The 12,256-nt window shown below is 45.3% G+C and overlaps 1 protein-coding gene across 6 annotated transcripts in view; it reads right to left on the reverse strand.

Moving 5' to 3' along the window:
• Positions 1-12,256, reverse strand: part of LOC122568601 (A disintegrin and metalloproteinase with thrombospondin motifs 10-like) — a 56,418-nt gene that overhangs the window by 32,992 nt on the left and 11,170 nt on the right. The window lies entirely within an intron of this gene.

The following is a 12,256-nucleotide window of genomic DNA, read 5'->3' on the forward strand; positions in this document are numbered from 1 at the left end:
AGGAAGGAAAACGGTAGCATCTGTTACGATTTATTATCGTTTATCGTAATATATTACGATTGTTAGTTACCGCGTATACATTGTCGAGAGGATAAACTCGTTGGCCGTTAACTAACTGGAGGCAACGTTGCAGTTAAGTTTATCTTTGAACCTCTCGAGCTGTTCGAACTCTTGACAAGCAAAGAACCATTGGTCTCGTGCCTCGATTACTTCACAATGTACCATCCGGATGGTTTAACCACGGGATGACTAACGAGTATCGGTCATAATTGTCGTCATTATCGGCGAACGGTTCCATCGATCTCACGGCGCGCGGCATAATCTCAGTTCGGCAAAAACATTTCTACCCTGTAAAAATCGTGTGCCTTGCGGCGCTCAAATGGCAACCTTGAACGACTTCACGGTTAATCAAGATATCGATCCTGGCTGTAAAAACGGATGGTACGATTTCTATGGCGATTGTCGGGAAGGTGGGTGTCGCGGGTGGCCGGGTTCTCGATACTATCGGCTGCGGGATACATCGTGGCGGTAGCTGGCTAGGAAAAAACGTCGATCGTTGGAACGATCGCCGGAGTAGGGTCGATCGAGCGGCGGCTCGCAGCTTTCCACGCTCGATACAGGTTTCTGCGATGCGGATAAATAGCTGGACGACGAGACAGAGAGGGAATGAGGAGGAGGAGGAGGAAGAGGAGGAGGAGGGGGAGAGAGGTAACATCTAGTGCGTTCGGTGAACGGTATAATCATCATTATCCTATTATCATTAAAGTCGGAAAAATGGCGGGCGGACCAATCAGCGTGTGCCTGGAGCGAGTCGGGGTTAAATGCAGGTGGGGACTCGGATGAATACTCGGACCTCCCATACAGTCTCTACCTACTGCATCGATACTGTATACGCGATTCTTCGCACATATGGTCACCGATCCTTCCCACACTCGATCGGCCAAGTCGCGTACGCCACTTGTTCAATTACGCAAAATAGATGAGTAATTAGGCGACGCTTATGAGCGTTTCGTTATTCGTTAACCTATCGTACAGTAGTCGGTGATGGTTGCGCGTCGATCAATCATCTCGCGGGACTAATATCGTATCTCAGAACGAGTCTGCTTCGTTTGAAACAGCGGACGAAGGGTATCCTGTATGTTGGCGAGGAAAGAACGCCGAGTCTGCGATCTCGATTTTTCGTGAACGATATTTAGAGTTGCTGATCTTTCTAGTTTTTCCCATCTACCATATGGTAAACTAAAAGGTCCAGTGCCAGTGAAGGGAAAAGATAAGACTCCGCGTTAAAAATGAGGCTGCCATGGTTTAGCTCGAGCGCTCCACTTCAAATTTTTTGTCCGACCGACTCTCGGTGCTCTTGTATAAAATAGAGGAAAAGAATTTGGATCGTTCTGGATATCTCGAGAGAATATACGGCCAAAGGGATTGGAATACGAAATTAGTCGAACGAACGAGCATTATCTTCTCAGACGCAATAAGAAAAGTGAATCTTCGCGACTCCTCTCTAGATTCCATATTATCTAAATTCCGACTAGATTCCATAATTCGAACGCTAAACATATCCGACCTAAGCTAACGTATCGATCAAAGGAACAGCGATCAGCATTTCCGAGTAGATATCTGCGAGATCGGTGGACTCGAAAGGCGTAACGGTGATGGCCATCGTGCGAGCGAGAGCCACCGTTCTCGAGGCACGAAAAATAAATTCAGGTCACGTCGCGCGACGCGTCATGGACCCGCGAGGATTCACGCAACGTTAGATTCCGGTTCCACGGGTCGACGATGATTCGAGTTCCAGAAGTCAAAGTTATTAGGCGTCGGGACAATATATTATCGTCGATGACCGGCATTACGGTATAAAACCAGTTCCTTCTTTGGTATGACTCACTGCGACGAGGCTCGTGCCTGTCCTGTCCATCGGCGTGGCCCCGCAAAAATTCTCACCCATTAGCATATGCCTACTTATCGAATTCATTAAGGTTGCCACGATAGTCGTGGAAACGCGGTGCAGCTTCGATACTTTGCAGTTAGGGGTCTCTTTTTAATAAACGGCTCCCGTCGACCGGCAAGGATCATTCTCCGACGCTAATTGAACTTTTATAGTTATCTCATTAGCCACGATTTCTCGGCCAGACGGCTGCTCGTTCGAGCATGCCCGCAATTTTGCACGATGTACTTATTATCGAGAGGCGTGCGGCTCGACCGAGGTTAAGGTGTTTTTCGATCGAACTTAAACACGACCATGCGATCGACTCACGTATATCCACAGTCGGTTTGCTCGACTGGTTACAGGACGTTTCAAGAGCAACGTTCCGACGTTTTGCCACGATGTTTCTTCACGTCGAGTCGCTTCGAGCTTTCGCTCCGCGTTCTTGCTCTCGACTCTTTCGAACAATTTCAAACAGTCTTCCTTCTGGATTAAAAATACTGCTGTAAATTCGTCAGCTTTTGGGTTCTGCCCAAGTGCGATGCTTAAAAACGCGTTGCCGAATTACAAGTTTCGTAACTCTCACCTTTTCGTTCCTCGCGGTAACTCGCATACACAAGTTGACACAAAAGGAACAAAGAATAGCGATCGAACGAATGGGAGAAACTACGTTGGCGGCTTTCCAACAGTTTTCAACTCAATGATCGAGATTTAAACTTGCACGCTTAAAATTGTATACATTCATCGTAGAAGTACGTAGAAGTCGGTTTGTAAGTCGACGTAGACCGAATGTTAAGGAACTTCGCCGACGAGTCTACCTGACCTTACTTCGGCGAAACATTCGCTATAAACGTGGACGCTTTCTATTTTTGGCGTTTCTAAATCTAGCAAATCCAGGAAGAGTATGAAACCAGGTTTTCGCTCGTGTACCTTTGATAAATTGTGTTTAGCATACGACTACGAGCAACAAAAGCACGTGATATACGTATCGCGTGAAGTAACGCGTAATGTTCGGAAGAAAGTATTTTGCCCGAAAAGTTTCTACGTGGGCTTGCACTTTTTTAACAATATTTTCGAAAAACCGCAACAACGTACGAAAGCAAAATAATAGATACGATCTACGGGTAAAAAAATTACTCTAAGTAATTGGAAACACGGAATTCCCAGCGGTTCGGAGATTGGCAAACGTATCTTTGTCAGTTTCGAAGCGTAGAATCGGTAAATTTCGCGACACATCTCGGAATCAAGCTGTATATCGAATTCGGAGCACGACGCGGCACGGTGGTTTGATTACTTTGGCCACGTATTGAAATTAGACTAGTCGGAGGTTTGCGATTCCGAACGAAGTTTACATTGTGATAGTTACGGAAACGTGTATCGTAGCTGCAGTTTCCGTTCTTCCTTGGGATCTGTCTGTATGTGGAAGGGAGGCGGAGAGGGGCTGTATTCATTTTAGAATATTCCCGGTTATTTGAGAGTATATCGAAGTTAGAAGCCGTTAAAGCTCGCAATTTTATACGTCATTTACATTGCAATAACCGGTGATACACACGCTTCAATATGTGAAATTGCACAGCTCGAACGTAGCAAAGCGAATTTCCCTCGGTCGATTCGACGCGTTACTGCGTTAACGTTAACGCAGTAACGCGCGTTCAATAGTCCAATAAATAACATGCACATACGCTCGATCGCGTATCTACGATTCGATTAATTTAATGATTTTTCCATCGATTCGGCATTTTCACGAAGAAAACGTATTTTTCTAAATTTATTGCCAGAATCGATCGATTCACAACGGAGGCCGAAATTAATGGAAGTTTGAAAACACGTTTCAATATGTTTTCTCTCGAAACGACGGTCGACTGGTTTACGATACCAAAATTTGACATCGTTTTCGACTTGCCGTGACTTTTGCCTGCGAGCTGCTGAATTATTCCCCGTGCAATGTTCTCCGATTTTCATAAATTCTCCGAGCAACGTACTCTCGCGTGCTTCATATACCGAGCTTTGCAATCATTTATGGAATAGTAAATAACTATTCGTTGCGCCTCTTATTCAGGCCACGTTTATACTTCCACGGGGAACATAATTTACGGGAAATGATGTTCCACGCGGACTCCAAAGGTCATCGATTCGTAAACTTTATGCTACCGTCTGTCTGATTTATCTCCTTCCGGTAGGAAACGACGTTGCAGAAATCGAAGAAAGCTCGTTTCTTGAGAATTTTCCTATCACCGCTGTAACGATTAAGTAGAACGGTCAAGTTTGCCAAGCACATGCCGGATCTTACATGCCTTACCACCGAACGTTGCAGTTAACCGAAGCTGGATAGACCGCGTTAGCAAGTTTACTGAACTAGCTTTGTAAACTTAAGAACACCTTGATTTCCTTTCCAAGAGTAAATTCTGCATCGTCTAATTGCAAAAGATACTCGAGAAGATATTTTGTTCTTTGAAATAACCAAACTCTTTGTTTCGATCTGTTCAATTACGAGAATTTGCCCGTACGCCAACGCAACAAACACGTTTACTACTATGTAAACCTTCGAAGGTTATACTTGGCATGATAAAAGACTTCTTTGAAGTCCGGTGTTTTGCATTCGCGTAAAGGAAACCGCGGCTGGTTTCTCCGGCGCAACAGATGGCTTGGCTTTCACGGTGAACTAAGCGATTTCGATTAAACGAATCGTGGCTCAAGGTTCCGTCGCGTCGCGCCGGGGTCGTTACAAATCAAGCTTGCGTTTCATCCGTGCAATCGAGGCTGCGATCACGCCGCACCTTCGTACGTACATGCAGTTAAATATCGGAATAAGAGAAACGAAAATCGTTAATCGTGTTTCGACGAGAAGGATCGACCGACGGATGAAATGGAGCGCGCGCGGCGGCAGCGAACATTCGGTAGTCGACAGTAGTAAAAGGATTAATTTCAGCCGGCATGGTGCGGTGCGGCGCAGCGCGCGCGGAACAAAACGTAGTCTGTCGGGCAATTTTCTGGGTATTCATGGCAACATCGGCCGAAACAAGGCTAGGTCAACCACGAATAACGATTAATCATGCCGATACAACTTAATTATCGTGCGCGTGTACTTCAACGCGAGGTCAGGTTTTGCGCGAAGCTGCTTCCAGCTTCTCGAAGCTTGTTCGCTCGTGCTGTTTTTCCCAATGCGATCAGAGTATAAGAGTCGGCGCATCGGAAACCGAGAGTTCAATCGCATCCTTTGATACCTTTGATCCCTCGAACGCGTTCCGTTTTCTTTGAATTTACGCGTTCTTGCGACAACTTGGAGAATTTCAAAAGCCGGCGAAAAGTCGAATTGAAGAGCGCGAAGAGGATGAATTCCTCGAAAGCGGTGCTAAGAACGTTCAAAGTCTTAGACAATCCTCGAGGCTCGAGAGTTGCGCGATAATTATTTTCAGGCCGCGCCTTTAACGGGTCAGCGCTATCGAAACGCTTAAAACGGTTGAATATTAAAATGCAGCTATGAATTTCAAAATATCTCGTCCGGCCGAGATAATAAAAAGAATTCATCGAAAGATCGAGGCATAATTTAAATAACACACCGGTCGTCACGCACGTTAATCAATCGAATATGATTTTCGCTCGAACGTCCAAGCAAACGATTCCGGAATGATTTTTTCCAGGCAAGTTTAAACCAATTACACGTAGGTGGCTATCAACCGAGCACAATCTCCGACTGTCTTGGCTCGTTCGTTTTTCATTAATTATCTTAGGCATATACGCAGATAGGATCGCGCCAATCCCAGCGGCTTTGACACGTGAAAAACTAGCGACTTTCGGCTTGATGGATTTATGGGAATGCGTGGAAATTCCGATGGTTTTGAAACTTAAGCGAGGAAAATTTATTTATATAAAAATACGTTTGCGTATCTTTGAACCGAGCATGCCGGATAAATGTTTGCCTGGCCTCCAGTATAAAATTCGGACTTTGATACAAAAGTGAAACGCGATAGAAACAAGGTGGTTCGGATATGTTGCGAAATGCACGATATACGATAATTTTGTAAATACATCGGCGCGTAATATGAATTTGTTACATTAAGACTAAGTGGTTCCGTTGAGTCTGTGAAGCACGAGACAAAGAACGGGTTGGCGTTAACACATTTCGAGACCGTTAAAGGTGTCTCTTCTATTTAGTATCTCTGCATCGAAATTTCCTCTTCCGAAATGCGCGAACAAATACACGAATATTTTATCTCTGATAATATCTTGCGTCTAAGAGCAAAACAACGCTTCCTTACCGCCTAAGTACCCTTTCCTACAGTGTTGTTATCGTGAATCTTGGTTATCAGCGGGCGGTGATAAATTATGATGACCGGTTGACGAATTGTTATCGCGAGGGCGGCGCGCAAGTGGCGCGTTGTCTTTGCTACAAAATGCATCTATCTTTCGCCGGGCCAATAAATTGCAGATACAACCAGCTATTTACGCGGTCGTACCAACGTGCTCGTGCTGCATCGTGTCGGCACACGACGCGCGCATCTTATCTCGCTAACCATTCTCACGGAACAAGAACTCTCGAGATATTCTTCACGAGCTCCGCTAACGTCCGCTTGCAACAGCACCAAGTCCACCCGTTAGCTAAACCTTGCGTATTTGCCATATTTTATCTAAATCCTGTTCGTTACGATATTATCGCGATAAGCAGATTTCTCTTTTCCCTTTACTCCGGACTACTCCAAATTTCCCCTTAATATCGCGAGGAGGTAGTAAAAGAACCGAGAAGAGAGCAATAAGTTGACTTTTATGGTTGTACGACGTCGGTGCCGATCGTTCGTCCTTCTACGGAACGCTGTTTCTGCAAAAGCTTCCGAGACGAGACACGAATGAATTTAAAGGTAAGACTTTATATACCTATTCCTTTCGGTAAATCTAAAACCATGGTACAAAGTAGAAATGAATTTTTACCGAATTGCGAATCCTCGTATTAAAGCCGCACACTCGAGGTAGCGTGAAACGAAAGATAGGAGGCAGAGTATGGTTCGCATTAATTTCGTGGCTGATCGCGTGAGTAGGTAAGTTGGACGTCCCGAAGGAGTGCGAGGTTCCGAGCTCGGCAGAAATTTCCCCGCATTCCGGTGCAGTCACTTATCGAACGTGTAAACTAGCTGCCACCGTGTGTCTTCTCCTGGAGACAGCGCAATAACGGATTTTGCGATTTCCCTCGGGTCGTCTGGTTACGATATCCGGCGTCGAACAGTCGATAAACTTGTCTCCTACCGGAACAAAGGGGGGCGACGTTAATTTTCTCATCGGAGATCAAAACGTCTCTCTCGATGTACAACAGGTAAGCAAATGCGATTGCACCGTGCTCGCCTTTCTTTCGCCGCTTCTTTCTCCGTTTGACGAACGTCGTTGCAGATTGCGCGGGGAACGCGCGACGACACGCGATAAACCGACACGGCAGATTTATGTCGGGTAAAAGTAGCAAATGCCTGGGAGGAAGTGGACTCGCTGAAACGTTGTTGATCTTTTCGTGTAACGCGATTGTTTCATCTTGTTACGTGTTGAAACCGTTGAAAGCGTTCCGAGAAATACGCGATACACTCGGATACCGATAAATCTGAAATACAGCGGGAAAATAACTTTCTAAAACGGCGTATTTGGAATATTTTCAGTAAACTAGCTCCAGTAAACTAGCGATTCCCTTTCGATTTAGATCATTTACGTGTATTTGAAAAACTTAGTTACCGTGATATAAATTTTATCTGAATGGAACCGAGACGACGAGGAACGCGTGCGTGGCAGGAAGCTTCCGCGGTTAAAGGCGAACCGACTCTGTCCAAAAATAGAAGGGTTGACGCTTCATCGGATGGTAACATACGCAAAAACGTGCATTCGTGGGTGAGAGCCGTAGTATCTCTCGAAAAGGATCACTTCTCCTCCGCTCTTGAGACACGCTGGCGTGGGTTTTATTCGTTATAGCCGCTCGAGCGAGAGCGTCGGCCTACGCTTCGCGCCGTCTTCGTCCTGACTGCCCCCGCAGGTGCAAATCGCTCGTTCTTCCATTCGTGCCGATCAAATCGCGCGAAGAACGATGCTCTGGCGAACCGATCTCGGATCGATCTCCCTCGATTGTCGCCTAATGCTATCCAGAGGAACTAACGAATACTACCGTTTGTAGGAGTGCAGCGAACTGGTAAGTGCATTTTTCCCGATGATCCTGTCGAGCAAGAACAACGATCTTTGGAAACTTTTACGTAGAAATGCGAGCACGCTGTTTAAAACGGTATAATAAGAAATTATTTCGACCAGAGTTTTGCGTTATTTCTCTGCCTGATCCGTTGTCTCAGTCTGGATAGTTTTATTCCATTTAGTTCTACGCTTATTTCAACAAACGGGATGAATTACAAATCTTACTACGTATTTCGTTTAAAAAGCTCAACCGCTAACGAGACTTTAATAAGATCGCGGACACAATGACTATCCCCGTTATCGTGGTATAACCAAACATTCGCACGTGTTACGAGCAAACACAGAGCGCTAATATTTGCTCTAATATTCTCACAATCCCTGGATAACGTTTATGTTGCATATGGATACGGAAGTAGAAGTCTGACAGCTGTGATCCGAATATAACTCTAGTCCGAGTCTTTAATTGTTATTCTTGCGCGCTGAAACGTACTTCCGACTTCGTTGTTCCAACGAAAATCGATATTTTTAATTCCTGAATTTACGAAAGAGATTTATACGGCCGTGAGTCGTTTATTTCGATGCTTAATGTGCCGCTACATTTCGCAGAGGTCATCTTTCGCCAGGCACGTTGTATCGAATAAAATAACGAAAAGGAGCGAAATTTGTTGGATGCGACGTAAGTTCGTAGAATCCGCCGGTCCATCGTTCCAAGGATAGTCGAAAGTTTGATCGGCCGAGTGGATAGCCCCTGGCGGAGGCGCGTAACGCGTATCGCATAAACGGTCCTGATCGAGAATGAGAGAAGTTGGAGCGTGGCGATGCGATGCGTCGGTCGGCGCGACGCGACGGTTCTGAATGAAAATAAAGATAATGCTTCGTCATCGGATGCCTACGCTTACGAACAAGCGGCGTGGCGTGACAGCCGCGTTTCAGCATTTTCGGATTTGCACGGTGCGAGGCGCGCGACCCACGCCAGTCTCGCCTTTTATTTCCTGCCGCTTTCGCATCGGGCCGAACCTCGGCCCTGGCGAAAAGACAAGGAGAGACAAAAAGCAAGCGTGTACCGTCTATTGACGGCACGGCCCACGCCTGTCCGCCCCCGTTCTTGCATTCATCGAACATCGTGCGTGCAACAGTACAGGTGCGCCAACTGCCGCTACCGATGCCACGGTTATTTTGCCTTCGCTTCCTCCATCGTCCCGTTCTTCGCTACTCGACCTTCTCGATGCTTCCTCATCTTCAAAGCGTCTCCCCGCCCCTCGCTCATTTCAATGCATCCTTCCTGAAAAAGCCGATATTTTGCGACGAGGTAGAATAGAAGCAGAGAATCTGCTAGTACGAAGTTGAAACGCTTTGGTTCTTTTCCGAGCGGACTTTTCGTCGACTCTCTCTCTCTCTCTCTCTCTGCGTGTTTCTTCGTAATATTTTATTTGCTTCTTGAGCGATGAATTCAGAATTTCCGGTTTTACAACGATTTTTTAACGGCTTTTTAACGGTTTTATAACTGGCGTATTGTTTTAATCAGTCGTTAATATTATTGCTCCTGCGAAAGGACAATTTTTTCACCGTCACGGGCTTCATTTGTTTATAAATTATTTTTCTGCAGAGATATTCTTGCAATTATACAAATTGCTTTTATACCGTATCTTTGAAGCTACATTTTCACGAAATTAAAACTTTTTACCTTTAACATTTTTTTTATTCATTTTTTTATGCAGTTTGTTTCATCTTCCAAATGCGTTATCCATTAGAGGATACTCGCATTAATCATTTGGTTATCAGTTGATGCTCCAGACTTTGATGGACAAGCAGCTCGCGCCATCGCGTGAGCTTTAATTGTTTTCGTGCATCGCAAAAGAACGTAAATATATCAACACGTTGCAATTTGTAAATTTAGTCGAAAAATTGGATAAATTTCGTGGCGGAGTATGCAATTTTAGTCACTGCTCAATTACTCGAGCTTGTGAGCATTTTCACGAGCGAGTTTTGAAGTTTCACGAGCCAGTTCGATTCGCGAAGCTTCGCATAGAAAATCTCAAATCTTTCTTCGCAAACCTCGAACCGCGCAGCTGTGTAATTCATGGACTTAAGATTTTATATCGGCTTAAGAACTTCATAGTTCTCGCGAATCCTAAAATCTTCCAACCTTCCGGACGGGTCCCGAAGAGTTTGAAAATTGAAGGTTTGTAATCCCCGGGACAGGTTTGAAACTTGGAACGACTCGTTCGTCTCGAAGTAGGTGACGACAGCCTGATAAACTCGAGCAACCAGAATTCAAAGTACCAATTGCCCAGAAGATCCATTAATCTTCCTGCTAATTTGAAAAATTGTCGAAATTTGGAAATACGTTTATCTCGTTCTAAATTCTCCGTCGACGAGGTAGGCGCATAATATTTGAACGCGATTGCGGTTCGAGCGGCATTCCCATTGCTACGCGAGAAACACGCACGCTCGCTCACGCTGCCGTTCGAGCAGTTCACATATTCAGCGTACGACCGACCGATTTTTCAACGGGTTCGAGCCATGAATGGACGGCCGGTCTTGTTGCTCCTACGAACGGGCCACGAGCCTGCTTTTTTTCATCGCTTTCATAGATGTTTGGCGCCATCCCAGGGACGTTGGTTTTTTTCTTCGTCAAGAGATCGATTAAGATTCGGTTTAGTGCTAGTTTATCGGGATTTGCGTGGTTTTCAGACGATCAAAGATATTTAAATAACTGTATCAAGTTGGCAAGAGCGCAGACGTTGCCACAACCTCGTATCTCTTTAGCTTTTAAAACAACAAAATGTAACAGCAAATAGCAAAAACGTAGCAAGCGCAAACATACGTGTTGTTAAGCACAGAACGATCTGGAATAATCTGGATGCTTGGAAACGTGGACGACTTCTCGTTGTACCATTGGAAATTGGATTATTGGAAAGAAACGCGTATCATTATATAATCGTCTGATAATTTGCGCGCGAGCGGGCAGGTAATTACTAGGAAAGTTATCTCCGGCCGCCGATGATTTTAAACTCGAGTCTAACTTCTGTCAGGACTTTGAAACAATCCGAAGTTTGCAGGGTTGGCCGTAGTTCGAATTCCCAGCGTTAAGTTTCAAATTAGAGCGAAGCGGCGACGAGGTGCAAACCCCTGCTAATGCCTCGTCATTAGGATACTCACGGCAGGAAGAGAGGTTGAGTGCCGCAGAGGGTTAATAATTCCGTAATAACTGAAGGGACGATCGACAGAGCGGTCAGATTACGCGTGTCAGCTAACCGGTCTTTCCACACCGAGCCACGCCACACGCTGCGTCGCGTAAACGCGCCTCCACCGTTCGCTATAATTTTCTTGGATCGGGATAATTGCTTCCTAATAACAGGACAATTTCAACACGCGGTTTCGCTTCGCGTCGCTAATTCTACCCGGTTCGCATTGTCCTCCTCGCCCACAAGGCGAATAAATATTTACAAGCGCGGCTCGAGTCATCTACATTGAAAAGGTGGCCGTCGTGTCGCGATTGTCTCGAACCTCCTTTTCCGACGCGGAAAAAATGGTGACCATGCGCGGGCGATCTCATCCACAACGGCAACCAATTCGTTCCGGGGTTAGACTTTTTAATTCTGTTCGAAAATATCCGCGTGGTTGTTGCGTTTCGAATTGCGTATACATACGTACAGCGAGTAGACGAATTTACGACGCGCGTAGCACTATGGCGATCGAAACTTTATCGTTTTCGCGATTCCATGGGAGGCTAACGTGTTCGCGTCGGATTTGTGGCGTATGATGGATCGAATTAGGCTCGGATTACGATCTAGGATTTTTTGAACGGTGTTTTAACAGTAGCGTGAAGTTTATAATTTACAGCATCGTTCGTAAATCAAAACGTCTATGAATAAATACCTATATCGTTCGATATCGTTTTGTTAAAGCTTCGAATTCACGAAATCTTCAGATCAATTACCATCTTTGTATTTTTTCCATTACCGAAAAGATGATATTTCGAAAGATTCCCTGTAGTTGCCGCAATCTTTCGAATCTCACGAGAACACAATCTTCTCTCGAAGAATCGACCATCCGTTATTCTGTAACTGTAAATCGGATAAAAATGATATCCGGCGGCGCGTCGGGCACGAGTGAAAAATGACAAAAGCATAAAGATAGGCGAGAGAGTGGGAGAGAAGAAACATAGTCGAT

This window comes from Bombus pyrosoma, linkage group LG6, assembly GCF_014825855.1.
Source record: "Bombus pyrosoma isolate SC7728 linkage group LG6, ASM1482585v1, whole genome shotgun sequence".
Lineage (NCBI taxonomy): Eukaryota > Metazoa > Arthropoda > Insecta > Hymenoptera > Apidae > Bombus > Bombus pyrosoma.